The following is a 19530-nucleotide window of genomic DNA, read 5'->3' on the forward strand; positions in this document are numbered from 1 at the left end:
ATCCCTTCCCAGCCTCCCCCCTCCCCCCACAATCCCAATCCTTCTCCTTCCCCCCCCCCTCCCCCCCCCCCCACCGACGTTGTAAAGCTCGTTTTGGACATGACAACTTGTACTTCTCATTGTTGCAACAGGTCCACCTGTATCCTTAAACAACTGGTTTTTCCCCATCTCCTCCACAAGTTATACTGACATCAAATATAGTGAAAGCAGGGGTTATACTGTAGGGGAGGGACATACAAAGCAACAAAGAGATAATCTTATAAATGCATTAGAAACACATGCATGAAAGAAAAAAACATTAAAATACATATCTAAGGGTTCATTTTCCTGACATCACATTATCTGACCTTTTCCGCTTGACTCATACATATACTAGATATTGCAAATAAGGGAAAGCATGGGACCTATGTTTCTTTGGGCCTGGCTTACTTCACTTAATATAATTTTTTCCAAGTTTTTCCATTTCCTAACAAATGGGGAAATGTCATTCTTTCTGATGGAGGCATAGAATTCCATTGTGTATATATACCACATTTTCTTGATCCATTCATCTCCTGAGGGGCCTCTGGGTTGGTTCCATATCTTAGCTATGGTAAATAATGCTGCAATAAACATAGTTGTGCTGGTAGCTTTAGTGTGGTCTTGTTTGTAAACATTTGGGTAAATTCCCAAAAGTGGGATTGCTGGGTCATAGGGGAGTTCTATGTGAAGTCTTTTGAGGAACCTGCATACTGCTTTCCAAAGTGGTTGAACAAGTTTACATTCCCACCAACAATGAAGTAAGGTTCCTTTCTGTCCACATCCCCTCCAGCATCTGTTGTTGTTAGAGTTCTTGATTTTTGCCGTTCTAACTTTGTGAGGTGATATCTCAATGTTGTTTTGATTTGCATTTCTTTTATGTTGAACATTTCTTCATGTGTCTATTGGCCATCCTTCTTTCTTCTTCAGAGAAGTTTCTCTTTAAGTCTTTCGCCCACTTATTTATTGGGCAGTTGTTTCTTTGAGGATTTGTTGTTGGGGGGGTTAATTTTTTGAGTTCCAAGTATATTTTAGATATGAGACCCTTGTCCGTTGTATGGCTAGTAAAGATCTTCTCCCAATCCGTGGGCTTTCTATTGATCTTGCTAGCTATGTCATTTGCCCTGCAGAAGCTCTGCAACTTATTATTCACTTTCATTTTAAAATTTTGCCAAAGGAAACCCCAAAATTGGTAGAGTGCAAGAGAAGGGATGATGCTGTCCAAAAAGAAATGTACTGTTTATCTGAGTCATGTAACTGTAACCCCTCTGTACATCACCTTTACAATAACAATAAAAGTAGGCTGGGAAGGTGGCTCAGTGGTAGAGCACTTGCCTTGCATGCATGAGGCCCTGGGTTCGATTCCTCAGCACCACATAAGCAGAAAAAAAAAAAGCCGGAAGTGGCGCTGTGGCTCAAGTGGTAGAGTGCTAGCCTTGAGCTGAAGACCTGAGGAACAGCACCCAGACCCAGAGTTCAGGCCCCACAACCAGACCCCCCCCCACAAAAAAAACCCAAAAAACAAAGATGCAATAACAATAAAAAAATTTAAAGTTTTTCACAAGTAGAGTTCTGAGGGGTAGGTAACCAGTGCATGTTATAGAGAACCAGGGTTCCAATCAGACTCCAAAGCCCTTTTTTCCACTGTATCAAATGATACGTAACAATTATTTCATGTCTAAAACCATCTGAAGGTGCTTCATAACTCGAGATTTTGTAATTGTTAAACATTTTTTGCCCCTTATCTTGTCCCTTATCTTGTCTTGTAATAAATACCAAGGACTAGAATAAAGTCCAACAAAAGAGGTTGCTGTGGCTCACAAGTCTAGTAGAGGGAGTCAGTATCAACCTGCAGCATAGAGAGGGAAACTAGTACAGAGAGATGAAATGATTTGATAATGGATAGGGAAGTGGAGCCCAAGTATATTGTAAGAAATGACAGGTGAGCAATCAATACGGGCTCAAGGCTTTACTGGGGGACAGACCTGCCAGGCTGCTCCAAGCAGAAATGGAGGCAGCAGCCAGGGACAGGTATGGGCAGAATTTAAACAAAATTTTAGGGGGCAGTCACATGGATCACATGGACTATTGGAATTCTGGGGAAGACTCAGTTCCATGAAAAAGGTGTTGTGAAGGTGTTACATGGGCTACGGGAATTGCGGAGTCACATTTGGAGAAGAAGTGTAATGAGACTCTTGCAACCGAGGCAGGAATTTGTATGTCACACCAGGAAAACAATACAACATAGGGGAAATGGAAACTTACCAGCTTTTTGTAAACAGGTAGGGACACAGGTCAAGGACTTAATCCACAAGCGGACTCTGAAACCTTAAGATTCCCATCCTTTTTTTATATGTAAATTTAAAAGTGAAAGGCAGATGGTGGGGGGGTCAGCGAGACATTCTCTAGCGGTTTCCTGCTGGTTGGGGGTGTTGTTTTTAGAGGTAGAAGGTGAAAATACCATCTGGTCCAGGAGAAGACACCAGTAAAATTTCCTTGGTGCTGAACGGATGTATGCATGTTTGGATGAAGTCTGAAAGAAGTCTTACGAGGCAGGGGCCAAACAATAAGAAAAGAAAAGAAAAAAATTATTAGAAGACCTACAAACAGCAGAAGAGAGGGCAGCCATCTGTTCAGTGTGGAAAAGAAAAAAAACAATTAGATGACTTGCCTAGTTCCTGTCTCCTGTATTCCAGGCAATCCTGGAGTTGGTGAGTCATATCCCTAACGACTCCTACTGATTGATTAACATCTGCTGACTGCAGAGGGGAAAAGTGCTGCCTCCATTCCTGCTTGGAGCAGATCTGTCCCCCAATAAAGCCTTGAGCCCAAATTGGCTGCTCACCTCTCATTTCTTACATCCTGGTGCCGAAAGCCGGGAGGAGCGGTTTGCGTTTGGAGGATCCCCCTATAGGAGTTGATTGGCCCCTGGCCGTCCTGAACTTCCTAGGAGCAAGCGACCTGTACTCTCCTCGGCCAGCCATTTGACTTCTGCAAGCCTCACGCCTGGATCTGCAAGGGTGAGCATTGACCTCCAGTCTCTATGAGCCTCCCTGCCTACTTTCATTTCCTAAGCAAACGACCAGGGAGCCCTTGAGGCATTGTCCTACTCTAGTAGGAATTCTTCCAGACTCCTGGGGATGCCCAGAGCGACAGAAAATTCCTCTACCAGACCTCAATTGCCACCCTCTGCCCCCAAAATGGGTACCTCTCAATCCAATCCAACTCGGAACACCCCTTTGGGTTGTCTCTTGGCTAATTAATCTCCATAAAACCCAAGAGGCTCAGTTTTTGTTGTAATATGGCATGGCCTAAATACCAATTGGACAATGGGTCTCAATGGCCTGAGAATGATACCTTCACCTTTAATATCCTTACAGACCTGGAGAACTTCTGTCACTGAAGTGGCAAGGCTGGAGAAATCCCTTATGCTCAGGCTTTTTCGGCCCCTCTCTCTGATGCAAACCTTGCCTGTTCGACCCTGCTGACCATTCTCCTTCCTACACATTCCCCATCCAACTCCACATCTTGATCTCCTCCTCCCTCTCTACCACTCTATCAACTTCTACCTTCTTCACCCCTCCCCCCCTTCACTGCTGTTTCTCTCTCTCTCTACCTCACACCTGTTCCTGCCCTGCCTATCAACCATCTGCTGTGGCACCAGTCCACCTCTTCCCCCTTCAGGAAGTGGCTGGCACTAAAGGCATTGTTCATGTTCACATTCCTTTCTCCCTCTCTAGCCTGTCCCAAATACAAGTTTAAAGACCTTAATCAAAAACTTGTTGGTGGCTCCCGCTTGTAATCCTAGCTACTCAGGAGGCTGAGAGCTAAGGATCTCAGTTCAAAGCCAGCCCATGCAGGAAAGGCCATGAGACTTTTTTTTTCCCCCTGTGGGTTGTGGAACTTGAACTCTGGGCCCAGGCGCTGTCCCTGAGCTCTTCAGCTCAAGGCAAGCACTCTACCACTTGAGCCACAGTACCTCTTCTGGTTTTCTAGTGGTTAATTGGAGATAAGGGTCTCACGAACTTTTTTTGCCTGGGCAAACCACGATTCTCAGATCTTCGCCTCCTGAGTAGCTAGGATTACAGGCATGAGCCACCAGCACCTGACCTGTGACAGTCTTATCTCCAATTAACCACCAGAAAACCAGAAATGTTGCTGTGGTTCAAGTGGTAGAGCACTCACCTTGGGCTGAAGAGCTCAGGGACAGCACCCAGGCTCAGAGTTCAAGCCCCACAACAACAAAAACAACAAAACCTGTTGGTCAGGAAGTTGTACTTCGCTTCAACCCAGGGTGGAATTACCAGCCTGATTACCAGACTCTTAGGGATGACATAATCCTCTACCTTCTCCATCACCTTGACTGGACTGCCCAGAAGTCTGTCCAACTATGACAAATTGAGGGAGGTAATTCAGCATCCCAATGAGAATTCCAGTAAATTTTTGAGCTGTTTAGCAAACACCCTCCACTACTTCATCCGCATTGACCCATCCACTCCTGTGAACATGGCTCTCTTCCATTCCTGTTTTATTTCTCAGTTGACCTCTGACATCGGGGGAGGGAGGGAACTAAGAAAGTTTGAGGACGGCCCCAACACCCTCCATAGAGGACTCCTCCCCCTCCATGTTCTCACCAGACTCCCTCGAAAGGATTATGTAAAGCCAAAATGACTCATTTTGTTGTTGTTGCAATTAAGGCTGGCCACATTACAGTACTCACAGAGGGCTGGACAATTTCTACCAACACAATGGTAAATGATCAGAGGTTCCATACATTCAGGCTTTCTTGGTTCTCCTTCTCTCTGTCTCTCTCTCTAAGCAAATTCCCTCTATGGACCTTCACCCCATGCCTGCCAGGCCTGTGTGGCTGACACAGGATGGGGGTGGGCATAAGCCAACTTTTTTTTGTCTCTCGCTCTGTCTCATTTAGAAGAAGTACTGGCTCTATTCCTGCTTGGAGCAGTCCAGCAGGTCTGTCCCCCAATAAAGCCTTGAGCCCCTATCAGTTGCTTGGCTCTCATTTTTTACATATATCTGACCTGTTGCACAATTCACTACACCCCAAATGACTGAACAGGGAAGCAAGGCTGGAGAAACCCTGGACAGCACATATCAGAAAGCACAGGGACAGATCTAAGTTTAGAGCCAAGAGCTTGTGGCTCATGCCTATAAGCCTAGCTATTTAGGAGTCTGAGATCTGAGGATTGCGGTTTGAAGCCAGCCCTGTAAGAAAAGTCTGAGCAACTTCATCTCCAATTAACCAGTAAAAAGCTGGGGTAGAGGTGTGGTTCAAGTGATACAGTGCCATCGATGTGGAAAAAAGCCAAGGGAAGGCTTGAGTTAAAACCTCACTACTAACACATACATATACATATACATGCACACAAAAAAGATCTAAGTTTATTGCAACCGTATTTTACTGCTTACCAAGAAGATCATGTACAATACTGATGCAAGGCAGAACTGCCTGAGAGAGGGGTGTGTGTGTGTGTGTGTGTGTGTGTGTGTGTGTGTGTGTGTGTGTGTGTGTGTGTGTGTGTGTGTGTGTGTGTGTGTGTGCGCGCGTGCGCGCACGTGCACATTATCCTGGGCATTATCCTTGAGCTTTTTTGCTCAGGGCTAGTGCTCTACCACTTAAGCCACAGCTCCATTTCTTGCCTGAGACTTTTAAGTGCAAATTACGGTGACCGGAGTGGCTTTAAATCAATGACTCCTATGTTCCTGAAATAAAGGTGACCTATAAGGGTGGGATGATAGCCTTTTACTAGGCTGAGATCTATAGGCCCCAATGTGCTTCCAATGGTGGGGTTTCAGGTATCAGCCCCACAGTGAAGGACATATTTTATTATGCAGGGGTGAGAGAAAGGCTTAGGGTAACTAGCTGCTGCTTTCTTCTTCTTCTTCTTTCTTCTTCTTCTTCTTCTTCTTCTTCTTCTTCTTCTTCTTCTTCTTCTTCTTCTTCTTCTTCTTCTTCTTCTTCTTCTTTCTTCTTCTTCTTCTTCTTCTTCTTCTTCTTCTTCTTCTTCTTCTTCCTCTTCCTCTTCCTCTTCCTCTTCTTCTTCCTCTTCCTCTTCCTCTTCTTCTTTTTTGTTGGTCATGGGGCTTGAACTCAGGGTCTGGGCACTGTCCCTGAGCTCTTGCTCAAAGCTACCACTCTACCACTTTGAGCCACAGCACCTCTTCTGGTTTTCTGGTGGTTAGCTGGAGATGAGTCTCATGGACTTTCCTGCCCAGGCTGTTTTGAACTGTGATCCTCAGATCTCTGCCTCCTGGGTAGCTAAAATTACAGGTGTGAGCCACCAGTGCCCAGCTTGGAAGAGCTTCTTAATTCACCTACATTAAATCAAGTACACAATTGCCTTCTTTGCGTCTGTGTGCTGACAATTTTGCTTGTAGGAGAAAAATTTTAAAAAACAGAACTCTTTGCTGATAATAGAGTGGTTTGGAACTGGGTTTTGGAAGATGACTTTAAAACAGAATTTCATTTCTTTGAACAAGCTATTAGTTATTAGGAGATAGAAAAATAATCAAACAAATTCTCTTTTCTTGGCAGCAAGGTTAACATGGAAAAGACCATTCCTTTGAACATGAGCATCACAAATGTGAAATGTTGTTTTTGGTTTTTATTTCAATTGTAATTCTGAGACCTGGGGCTGGCAAGATGAGAACAGAGAGCCTTGTGCCTTCTCCAAAGCTCTGGCTCATTTTTATAGGGCTTTCTCTGCTGCCTTTGGCAGAAACATACAGGTTTAGAAAATGCACGCAGTATGAATTTGACATCTGCCACGTGTTCTGCATTCACAAGATGATTACCAACTTGACAGATGCCATTAGTGACATTCCTGCCGACACTACTCACCTCAAACTGACCCAGAATCCAATTCAGGTCCTTCCACCCTATAGCTTCACCAATTTGTCTGCTCTGGGGGACTTGCGATTGGAATGGAATTCCATTTGGCAAATTAGCCAGGATGCCTTTAAGGGACTTGAAAACCTGACCCTTCTGAATTTAATAGAGAATAAGATTCAAAAGGGCAACAACTCTTTTGAGGGCTTGTCCAATTTGGAGACCTTGCTCCTGAAGCTTAATCAAATTACTCATATTCACAAACATGCTTTTGCTTCTCTTGTCAAATTGAAATAGTTGAACCTATCTCGAAACTTTATTACCAATGTTTATTACCAACATTAGTGTTCTGGAAGCAGTCCACCATCTTCCATGCCTGGAATACCTGGATCTTATGAACAACAGTATTTTCTCCCTTGGCCACAGTCCAAGGTCACCAGAACACCATCTGAGCCTGTGTGGTAAGAAACTCACCAAATTAAATTTCTCTGCTTTGTCACTGCCTAATCTGACCAGTCTGGATGTCTCCCAGAATCACCATGGAGTCATCTACGATGTGCATCTAGAAACTCTGCCCCAACTCAAGAGCCTGAATCTGAGTGGAACAATCATGAAACTGGACATGCTTCCAACCAAATACCTGCAGAACCTACAGGAAATGGACCTCAGTAACTGGGAGCTTAGAAGTGGTCATTTAAACTTGAATACAGTGTATCACCTCCTCAGAAACTTGCTGATATTAGAAAGGTTGGTATTTCAGAAAAATGTTACTGATGCAGGGGGCATAAAACACCTTGCCAAGTGCACCAGACTCTTGTTCCTTGACCTGGGCCAAAGCAGTGATTTGATTGACCTCCATGATGGCGAGTTTGATGCTATGCCCAGCCTCCAGACACTGAACCTAAACAAATGCCACCTTTCTTTTATCAACAACCGGACCTGGAGTTCTCTCCAGAACTTGACAACCCTCGACCTGAGCTACAAGAAATTTAAAAGCTTTCCAGATTTTGCATTTTCCCCTTTGACATGCTTGCAGTCCCTGTCTCTGTCTGAAAATCTCATCACTGAACTAAACAGCATGGCATTTCTTTCTTTCTTTCTTTCTTTCTTTCTTTCTTTCTTTCTTTCTTTCTTTCTTTCTTTCTTTCTTTCTTTCTTTCTTTCTTTCTTTCTTTCTTTCTTTCTTTCTTTCTTTCTTTCTTTCTTTCTTTCTTTCTTTCTTTCTTTCTGTCATGGGGCTTGAACTCTGGCCCTGAGCGCTGTTCCTCAGCTCTTCAGTTCAAGGCGAGCGCTCTACCACTTGAGCTACAGCGCCACTTCCGGTTTTCTGGTGGTTTCACGGACTTTCCTGCCTGGGATGGCTTTGAACTGGGATCCTCAGATCTCAGCCTCCTGAGTAGCTAGGATTACAGGCATGAGCCACTGGCACCCAGCTCAGCATGGCATTTCATGGGCTGTCTTCCTTGAGGAAGCTCAATTTAGCTGGGTGCTGGATCGTCACCAATGACCAATATTCCTTTGCTCAATTGCCAAATTTAGAGACATTAGATCCTGAACACAACAATATTCAGACTCTGAAGAACCTTTCACTATCTGAAAAAGCTCCAGGTTCTGATTCTCTCCCACAACTACCTGGAAGTTATACACTGCCTTTTCTGGCCTCCCATACCTGCATCATCTTGACTTGATATACAACAGCTTGGCTGCTTTTCATGCACACCTGTTTTGGGGCCTTGAAAATCTGGAAGTTTTGGGACTCAGCTTTAATCACATTACATATGAAACCATTAGGATCTTGCCTTTTCCTCCGTTCACGCACCTCAAGTCTTTGAAACAACTCAACCTAGAAGGACAAAAACGTGGAATTCAGGTTGTTCCAACCAATTTTTTTCCAAGGACTTGCTCGCTTAGAGGAATTATTCCTGGGAAAAAAATCCCGTGATATTCCTGGACCATTTTCAATTTGACCCCGTAATGAATCTCACTAAGTTGGATATCTCAGGAATAAAATCTGGAGACTGAAGTCTCCATTTGAATACGTCCTTATTCAGAAATCTTAAACAACTAAAAACCCTGCGACTTGAAAATAACAACTTAGAGACCTTGGATCCTCACATGTTCTCTACATTACAAAGCCTTGAGGTCTTCTACTTAAGATTCAACAACTTGAAAGTCATCAATCAAAGCTTTCTAGCGAATCTGAAATCTTTGATGTACTTTGATGTCCATGAGAACAAACTTAAGTGTACCTGCGCCAACATGCGGTTCCAGAACTGGTCCATACACATGGAGGCTGTCCATATCCCCTACCTCAGGAGCTACTTGTGTCCACAGCCAGATAACCACCGTTTGTTGATTGATTTTGATGACGCCATATGTAATTTTGACCTAGGAAAGATCTACTTCATCTGTTGTTTCAGTCTGGTCCTCGAAACCATGGTCTTCTCTTAGTTTAGTGTCAAGATGATATTTCATCATTTTTTTTTTTGTTGTTGGTCCTGGGGCCTGAACTCTGGGCCTGGGCGCTGTCCCTCAGCTCTTCAGCTCAAGGCTAGTCCTACCACTTGAGCCACAGTGCCATTCCGGCTTTTTCTGCTTATATGGTGCTGAGGAATCGAACCCAGGCCCTCATGGATGCAAGGCAAGCACTCTACCACTGAGCCACCTTCCTAGCCCCAAAAGTATTTTCTTTTTCTTTTCTTTTCTTTTTTTCTTCTGTTTATGTGGTGCTAAGGGATCAAACCCAGGGCCTCATGCATGCAAGACAAGCACTCTACCACTGAGCCACCTTCCTAGTGATGATTTCATCTTTATGGTACGGGCTGTATATATTTTGAGCTTCGTACCTGCCTAAAGGACACAGGGTGGAGAAGGAGTTCATGTATGATGTCATCATCTCTTGCACTGCCTCTGATGAGCAGTGGGTATATGAACAGTTGGTCCCAGCTCTAGAAGGAGGTGGCCAGCCCATCTTTAAGCTTTGTCTTCACCACCGGGATTTTGAACTAGGTGTGGACATCTTTGAGAATATCCAGAATGCCATCAACACCAGCCAGAAAATCCCGTGTGTGGTCAGTAACCAGTACCTGCACAGCGAATGGTGTCAGCTGGAAGTACAGCTGGCTAGCGTAAAGATGTTCTACGACCATGAGGATGTGATTGTGTTGATCTTCCTGGAAGGCATCTTCCACTATAAGCTATCCAGCTACCACCGACTCAGAAGACTAGTTAACAGGAAGACGTTCATCACATGGCCAGACAGTGCTCATGAGAGACCCTTCTTCTGGGCTCGGATTAAAAATACACTGGGCCCAAAAACAATAAAAATACACTGGGCAATAAAACTGTGATGAAAGACAATGCACAGCTAGTGGTTGGGTAATTGGAAGTCTTCTAATCTTGAATCAACTGTCTGACATTGCCAATATATATATATGGAAAAACTATCTCTTTTCGTGAGGGGTAGACATGGGATACCAATCTTGTGAAATTCTAGGAGCAGGAGAGTCCTCATATGTGCTTAAGCCAGTTTGCCAAATCAGTTTCCAGGAGAATAGATTGAACTGTACTCTTAAGCTCTAACCAAAGAAATGCAATATGTATGATTCAGTAAAAATAAAGTAAAACAAAACATAAACAAAAAGGGTCGGGAGCTGGTGACTCACAACTGTAATCCTAGCTACTCAGAAAACTGAGGTCTGATGATCACAGTTCAAAGCTAGCCTGGGCAGAAAAGTCTGTGATACTTTTTTTTTGGGGGGGTCTGGTCGTGGGGCCTGAACTCTGGGCTTAGGTGCTGTCTCTCAGCTCTTCAGCTCAAGACTAGCGCTCTACCACTTGAGCCACAGCGCCACTTCCGGCTTTTTTCATTTTGCTTATGTGGTGCTGAGGAATCAAACCCAGGCCCTCAGGCATGCAAGGCAAGTGCTCTACCACTGAGCCAACTTCCCAGCCCCTGTGATACTCTTATCTTAAATGAAGCACCAAAAAAAGGCAGAAGTGGAGCTGTGGATCAAGTGGTAGAGCCTTGAGCAAAAAAACTGAGGGACAGTGCCCAAGCTCTAAGTTCAAGTCCCAGGACACACACACACACACACACACACACACACACACACACACACACACACACACACACACACACACACACACACACACAGTTGTTTTTACTTGGGGTATAATGCTCTAAAAGTCAGCCTTCCTTTAAAGTCACAACCCAAAAGCTAGGAGCATCCTAGGTTAGATCCTTCAAGTTAGTGGAAATAGCCTTGATGAAGGAGCAGAGCAATGATGGTTAAAGGAAGTTCCCCAGGTTGGGTGTAGGAAGAATAGTTTGGGGCAGCTATATGGATGGCTGTGCACTCCTCCGATGGCTGCAAGGTTTGGGCATCTATCTCCCACCAGTGTCAAGCAGGAGGCAACGACTATTGGAAATAACCTTAACATAGGGACTATAGCTTGGGTATTAGGAAAAAGTGCTACAATGTCTTGTGGGCAGGAATTTCCCATCGGGAAAGTGCCACAAATTCTTATTGCAAGAAAGGACTACAGAGACCTAGAGAAGACCAGTGTAAGTAGGAGTGGTGAGGTGCCAACAGTGCCCTTTTCTAATTGCTTCTGGTGCTGGCTTACTGGCCCAACTTCCCTAGGATTCTGGGGGATACTAGTTGAGGGAAAACCCCTGCAGGGCAGGATTTAATCAAGTGGCTACTGCAGTTGATAATCCTATCTACTTAGGAGGTTGGGATCTGAAGATCACAGTCCAAAGCCAGCCTAGGAAGGAAAGTCCATGAGATTATTATTTTCCATTTATCACTTAGAAAACTGGAAGTGGCACTGTGGCTCAAAGTGGCAGAGTGTTAACCTTGAGTAAAGAACTCACGTGACAGTGGCCAGGACTTGTATTCAAGCTCCATGATTGACAAAACAAAAACAAACTTACTTAGGTGGGCTCTGTAAAAACAGAGGTGGGCACATTTTGGGAAAGAAATTTTAAATGTGGTGTTAGGGATCACCCTAGGCCCTTGCAAATGTTAGGCAAGCTCTGTGGTGTTGAGCTATATCCCTAGCCCTGGACAGGACTTCTGCCAGTAACCAAACCCAAGGGTCAATTTTATGTGAAGAGATTGTGACTCATCATTAGCTGCGGGTTATGAGTTAAATGTTATTGCAGAAATGGTAGCTCCTAGCTGGGCGCTGGTGGCTCACGCCTATAATCCTAGCTACTCAGGAGGCTGAGATCTGAGGATCGCGGTTCAAAGCCAGCCCGGGCAGGAGAGACCGTGAGACTCCTATCTCCAATAAACCACCAGAAAACCGGAAGTGGCGCTGTAGCTCAAGTGGTAGAGCGCTCGCCTTGAGCTGAAGAGCTGAGGGACAGCGCCCAGGCCCAGAGTTCAAGCCCCACAACCGACAAAAAAAAAAAAAAAGAAAGAAAGAAAAGAAAGAAAGAAAGAAATGGTAGCTCCTCTGTATAGAACATGAATAGTAACAATAAAATTATTTTTAAAATATATTGCCCATCTGATTGTATAAAATAATATTTATAAAAATGAGCTCCAGAAAGTGGAAATAAGAGGTTTGGTTTTTCTTTGTTGCTGTTTTTGTTTTCTTTTCTTTCACTCTTGTTTCTTCATTTATCTGTCTTTGGGAGGGTAAGGGGGCAGACAAATGGATGGACAAAGGGTGAACAAATGCAGCAGTGGTACTCACTAGACACTATGCTGGAAATGAACTATACAATTTGTGGGTGGGTATGGGGGGCAAACTGGGAGAGAGCAAGTGGCATTGTCCAAAAAGAAGTATACTCTTTACCTGATTTATGTAATGGTAACCTCTCCGTACACCACCTTTATAATAACAATAAAAATGAAAAAAAGAAAAATACTATATTGCAGCAGGAATGAATCTTCCGTCACTACATGAGACACACAAGAACTATCTCATTTGTTAATCAGATTCTTTAAATCTAATTTTGAGACCTTCTCCTAGACTAGGTAAGATTTAACATTAGCAATTACTGGATTCTCTACTCTTACCTACCAGCCTCTAATATTTTGCTCTGTTTCTTTTTTTTAAATCTCACTTAGAATCTCACTATGTAGCCTAGGCTTTGCTCAAACTCATGTGCTGAGATTACATTCATGCACTACTATTGCAGCTCTAGCCTGTAGTATTTTTCAAATAAAGAAAAAAAAAGATTCTGGGCTCCAGTGTTTCAGGAGGCTGAGATCTGAGGATCAAGGTTTGAAGTCAGCTCAGGCAGGAAAGTTTGTCTCTGAGACTCTTATCTCCAATTAACCACCAAAAGCTGGAAGTGGAGGTTGTAGCTCAAATAGTAGAACAGCAGCCTTGAGCAAAAAACTTAGAGATAGAGCCCAGGCCCTGATTTCAAGCCCCAGGACCGACAAAGAAAGGAAGGAAGGAAGGAGAAAGAAAGAAAGAAGGAAGGAAGGAAGAAAAAAGAAAGAAAGATAAGGAAAGAAAGAAAAGAAAAGAAAAAGAAAATGTTAAGGCATAGTGCAGTGCCCAAGTCCTGAATTTAATTCTCAGTACTAGCACTAAAAAAATTAATGAATAAAGTGAGCTGGTGGGTGCCAGTGGCTCACGCCTATACTCCTAGCTACTCAGGAGACTGAGATCTGAGGATCATGATTCAAAGCCAGCCAGGGCAGGAAAGTCCATGAGACTCTTATCTCCAATTAACCACCAGAAAACCAGAAGTGGTGCTGTTGCTCAAGTGGTAGAGCACTCGCCTTGAGCTGAAGAGCTCAGAGACAGTGCCCAGGCCCAGAGTTCAAGTCCCATGACCTACAAAAAATAATAATAATTAAAATGAAACAGGGAGGGAGGGGCAGGGAGAATGTGAAATCCAGAACCAAGTTTCCTTACTATCTACTGCATACTGCTGCCATCTGGTGGTCATATGATGAATCACACTCATCTTGTGGATGCAAATTAAACCCAGGCTATTATTGCACTAGCTAGGTAAGCATTTTATCACTGAGCCCCCACTTATTTTTTTATTTTTTTTTTTGTAGTGCTGGCACTGGAGCTTGAGCTCAAGACTTCATTCTTCATCTTGCCTTTTTTGCTCAAGCCTGACACTTTACCACTTGAGCCAACCTTTCTGTCCAGCATTTTGCTGGTTAATCGGAGAAAAGAGTCTCATGGACTTTATCACTGTTTTCTAACTGTGAAATCAGATTTCAGCCTACTGAGTAGCTAGGCTTACAGGCATCAGCACCAGCTCTGGGTGCCTACAACATTCTTTCCCTCTCATGGTTCTGGCCTAATGGGTAGCCGACCAATTCTTGTTGTAGGAAAAAAAGACTTGCAGATTATAAAAGAGATACTTGGTTGATATTTATTAATAGCCCCATGGACTTAAAGTGATCAGGCCCTAAAATGTTGTTGTGATGAGGTTTCTTTAGCAAGTTCTTGTTTAAATTAGCATTTATTTGATGAGTGAAGTTTTTTTTTTTTTTTTTTGGTCAGTTGTGGGGCTTGAACTCTGGGCCTGAACACTGTCCCTCAGCTCTTCAACTCAACGCTAGTGCTCTACCACTTGAGCTACAGCGCCATTTCCGGTTTTCTGGTGGTTTATTGGAGATTAGAGTTTCACAGACTTTCCTTTCCTGGGCTGGCTTTGAACTGCGATCCTCAGATCTCAGGATCTGAGCTAGGATTACAGGCGTGAGCCACCAGCGCCCGGCTTGATGAGTGAAGTTTTTAACTTGCTTTGCTGTGTGAAATTTAAAAGAGATGTTTTTCCAGGCTGAACAATAAATGTTGCTGTGCAGTTAAAAAAAATAAAATGAAACAGGGAGGGAGGGGCAGGGAGAATGAAATCCAGAACTAAGTTTCTTTACTATCTACTGCATACTGCTGCCATCTGATGGTCATATGATGAATCACACCCATCTTGTGGATGCAAATTGAACCCAGGCTGTTATTGCACTAGCTAGGTAAGCATTCTACCACTGAGCCTCCAATAATTTTTTCTTTTTTTTTTTTTTGTTGCTGGTACTAGAGCTTGGGCTCAAGACTTCATTCTTCATCTTGCCTTTTTTGCTCAAGCCTGACACTACCACTTGAGCCAACCTTTCTGTCCAGCATTTTGCTGGTTAATCGGAGAAGAGTCTCATGGACTTTATGCTTGCACTGTTTTCTAACTTGAAATCAGATATCAGCCTCCTGAGTAGCTAGGATTACAGGCATGAGCCACCAGCTCTGGGTGCCTACAGCATTCTTTCCCCCTCTTGGTTCTGGCCTAATAGGTAGCCGACCAATTTGGTATGAATGGATAGACCAGTTTTGTGTGGCTAATGTAATGTTACACCAAACACAGTGACTTAAGGCAACATATAGTTTATTCTCCTACAGTTCTATAGGCCAGAAATCCCAAATCCAAGTATTGGCAGAGCTGTGCTGTCTCTAGAGATCTAAGGGAGGCTCTGTGTCTTGTGCCTGTGTTCCAGCATAGGTGGCTACTGGTGTTTTTGAACTTGCAGCCAGGTCAGGCTAATCTCTGCCTGTCTTCACATGGCCTTTTTTTCTTTCTAGCTTCGCTCTGCCTGTCTGTATATGTATTTAGGGCACAAGTCTTCACATTTGGGGTCTACTCAGAAAACCTGGGATTTTTGCCTCACCTCAAGATCCTTAAAAACCCAGTTCATTTCAATGACTCATATAGGACACATGCTAATCAAGTATTAGGCCTTTAAGTCAAATCTCAGTACAAGAAAAAAGAAAGTCAAACCCCTTGAACATGGCTCAAGTGTGCCTGCCTAGCAAACACTGAGGCCTTGAATTTAAAACCAGAGCACCATCCAAACAAAAATCTCACTTGGTTCTGGTGGCTCACACCTTTAATCCTAACTGCTGGAGAGACTGAGATCTGAGGACTGAAGCCAGTCTGGGCAGAAAAGTCTGTAAGACTCTCATCTCCAATTAACCATCAAAAAAGCCAGAAGTAAAACTGTGTATCAAGTTGTAGATTGCTAGGCTTGAGCAAAAAAGATTGTATAAGTATTAATTCCAAATTGAATATTTGAAAAATGTGTACAATCTCTTTATATAAATGCAAAATGAACTTGATAATTATTTGTGGCTATTTAGATGGCAAAACAAAGTCATATGTTTACAAAGCATAAATGCCTTTGAATCACTTACTCTGTGTGTGTGTGTGTGTGTGTGTGTGTGTGTGTGTGTGTGTGTGTGTGTATGTTGATCCTAGGGCATGAACTCAGGGTCTGAATACTGTCCCTAAGCCTTTTTCTCCAGGCTAGTACTCTACCACTTGAGCCATAGCTCTACTTCTTGCTTTTTGATGGTTAATTGGAGATGAGTTTCATGAACTTCCTCTTCTTGGGGGACTTTGAACTGCAACCCTCAGATCTCAGCCTCTTGAGAAGCTAGGATTATAGGCATGAGTCACCAATGCCCAGCTTTTTTACTTCATATTTTTTCACTTTTTAATTTAAATTTTATTGTAAAGGTTAAGTACTTCATAATTTTTACTTCTACATTTATGTTTGTTTTATACTTTTCATAAAATATGATACAAATGTCAACAGTTTGATACACTTACATTTTAATTTTTTAAATATAATTACTGTTGATAATAGTTGTTACCTGAAAAATATTTGTATGTGTGTGTGGTTATTTATTTATGTTGGTCATGGGGCTTGAACTCTGGGCCTGGGTGCTGTCCCTGAGCTCTTCAGCTCAAGACAAGCACTCTACCACTTGAGCCATAGTGCCACTTCCAGTTTTTTTTGTGGTTTATTGGAGATAAGAGTCTTATAAACTTTCCTGCGTGGGCTGGCTTTGAACCATGATCCTCAGATCTCAGCTGGCTTTTGAACCATGATCCTCAGATCTCAGCCTCCTGAGTAGCTAGGATTACAGGTGTGAGCCACTAGCACCAGGCACAGTGTTTTGAAACACTGTGTTATTAAGTAGCCCAGCTGGCCTGAGACTCATGATCTCCTGCCTCAGCCTTCCAAGGCTGGTCTTACAAGCTCACATACTACACTTGGCTTGTGAAAATCTTGATTATTAAAGCTAAACTAATGATTTGACTAAAGTAAAGGCAAAGAAAAGATGAAGATAGGAGGAATATGTAATGATTAGGACTTTTCTAGTCATTTGGTATTACAATGGGGATTATCCTAGCTACTCAGGAGGCTGAGATTTGAGGGTGGTTGGAAGCCAACATGGACAGGAAAGTTATTGAGATCCTTTTCTCCAATTACCCACCAAAGAGCTGAAAGTGAAGCTCTGGCTCAAGTGGTAGAGTGCTAGCCTTGAACAAAAAAGCTAAGGGACAGAGCACTGAGTTCAGCACTAGCACAAACAATGGGGAAATGTATATACACTCATCTACATAGTGCAGATACATTTCACAATAAATGAACAGTTGGGAAGCTGATGATGCATTATACCTTTGTTCCACTTAGAATTTAGCCTGCTATACGAAGAGATTGAACTTTATCTTTTCGAGTAGAACACTTGCCTAGAATGTGTGAGGTCCTGGGCTTGATCATTAGCACCACACAACAAAAATGATTAAAAAAATCTTTTCTACATAGCTACACAGTAGTCTCAGCAATATTCATTTTAAATAAATTCCATTCTTGGGGCTGGGAAAGTGGCTCAGTGGTAGAGAGCTTGCCTTGCATGCATGAGGCCCTGGGTTCGGTTCCTCAGCACCACATAAGCAGAAAAAGTCAGAAGTGGCACTGTAGCTCAAGTGGTAGAGCGCTAGCCTTGAGCTGAAGCACTGAGGGACAGCGCCCAGGCCCAGAGTCCAGGCCCCACAGCTGACCAAAATAAATAAATAAATAAATTCCATTCTTACCTCTTTACCTAGTTTTTTGTGGACTTGCTCTTCTTTCCCATTTGTTTGTCTACCAGTGGTTCCAGGAACTCATTTGCATTTTGAAAATCCCTTGAAATCCTGAGACGCTAGGTACCATCCATTGTTTCTTGGCTGGTTGTTTAAAACAATGCACACACACACACACACACACACACACACACATACACACACTCCAGTTTGAATTACCCTTTAGAAAACTTTTGACTCAAGTGACAATTTTTCCTTAATGCAAGTATTATAATCACCAGCACTGTACCAAGAACCTAGACTCAATATCTTTATGCCTTTTAAAAAACTTATCCAATTGCAGAATAGCATTGAAACCAAATCATATCATACAGATAAGCTTTTAACTTTTTTTTTTTTGGGTCGGGTCATGGGGCCTGAACTCTGGGCCTGGGCGCTGTCCCTCAGCTCTTCAGCTCAAGGCTAGCGCTCTACCACTTGAGCCACAGCGCCACTTCTGGCTTTTTTTTTCGTTTTGCTTCTGTGGTGCTGGGGAATCGAACCCAGGGCCTCATGTATGCAAGGCTAGCGCTTTACCACTTGAGCCACAGCGCCACTTCCGGCTTTTTTTTCGTTTTGCTTATGTGGTGCTGAGGAATCGAACCCAGGGCCTCATGCATACTTTTTTTTTTGTCTGTCTTGGGCTTGAACTCTGGGCTTGGATGCTGTCCCTCAGCTCTTCAGCTCAAAGTGAGCGCTCTACCGCTTGAGCCACAGCATCACTTCCGGTTTTCTAGTGGTTTATTGGAGATAAGAGTCTCACGGACTTTGCTGCCTGGGCTGGCTTTGAACCATGATCCTTAGATCTCAGCCTCCTGAGTAGTTAGGATTACAGGCATGAGCCACCTGCAGCCGGCTGCTTTTAACTTTTTAAGGCTTTTTCAATTTTTAATACATTCAAGGGGAAGTTCTAGCAATACCAATCACATCATCATATCACTCATTTTACCATCAGGTTTCCAGTGTCGATCTGCAAGGAAAAGGGGCAGGACAAAGATAGATTACTCGGTTCCTCCAACAGAATGGGCATATATCCATCCAACTCTTTAAGGTTAGATGAGCTGCCTTTGTGCCGGCTTGCCCTCTCCCATCATGCGTGGACTCCCCTCTAGGGCCTCAGCATGACCGGCTGAGCTGCACTTCTGCCTGTTCACCCCTCACCCTAGAGATAGGGCTTTTATTATTGGCTTCTAAGTTTTTCCCTTTTCTTTTCTCTTGGTTCTTGACTGAAATACCCACACAGTTTTGTACAGACAGGACAGGGAAAGTCTTTGACAGTACTAAAGAAACCTTTACATTTAAATTTCTAATACTTATCCCCAAATTTTAGCCAAGAGAAATAAATCGCAAATCTCTGATACCTTCTTAAGTCAGATAACTTGAGTAGAGTGTAAACAGCCTTATGTATTTTAAAATATCAAATTTTCTAATTTTCAAATTAAAGAATCTTTAGAAAGCCTTTAAAACAATGCAATAATTTTTAAGACTTTTGGTAACAGCAACACCTCCTAACCTTTTTGAATTTTAAACTTAAACACCCTACAATTTTACACAACTTTCACAACTGCCTGTTTTCTTTTTCTTTAGCTTGTAGTCAGGTGATCTCAGAATCTTCAAGGTAACTCAGATTAAATCACAGCTTTCATGGACAAAGATCTTTTAGCAAGCAAAATACTTGGTGGTAACTTTGAAACCATGACTGTTTTACCTATTTTACATATAGACAGACAGACACATTTGTGCACAAAGCATCTGGTGTTAGATTTTACCGGTATCA

General features: G+C 43.1%; 1 pseudogene; it reads left to right on the plus strand.

Moving 5' to 3' along the window:
• Nucleotides 1-6679: 6679 nt before the first annotated feature.
• On the plus strand, nt 6680-19122 carry LOC122097665 (annotated as a pseudogene).
• Nucleotides 19123-19530: the final 408 nt, after the last annotated feature.

This window comes from Dipodomys spectabilis, unplaced genomic scaffold, assembly GCF_019054845.1.
Source record: "Dipodomys spectabilis isolate Male_0828 unplaced genomic scaffold, ASM1905484v1 ptg000424l, whole genome shotgun sequence".
NCBI lineage: Eukaryota > Metazoa > Chordata > Mammalia > Rodentia > Heteromyidae > Dipodomys > Dipodomys spectabilis.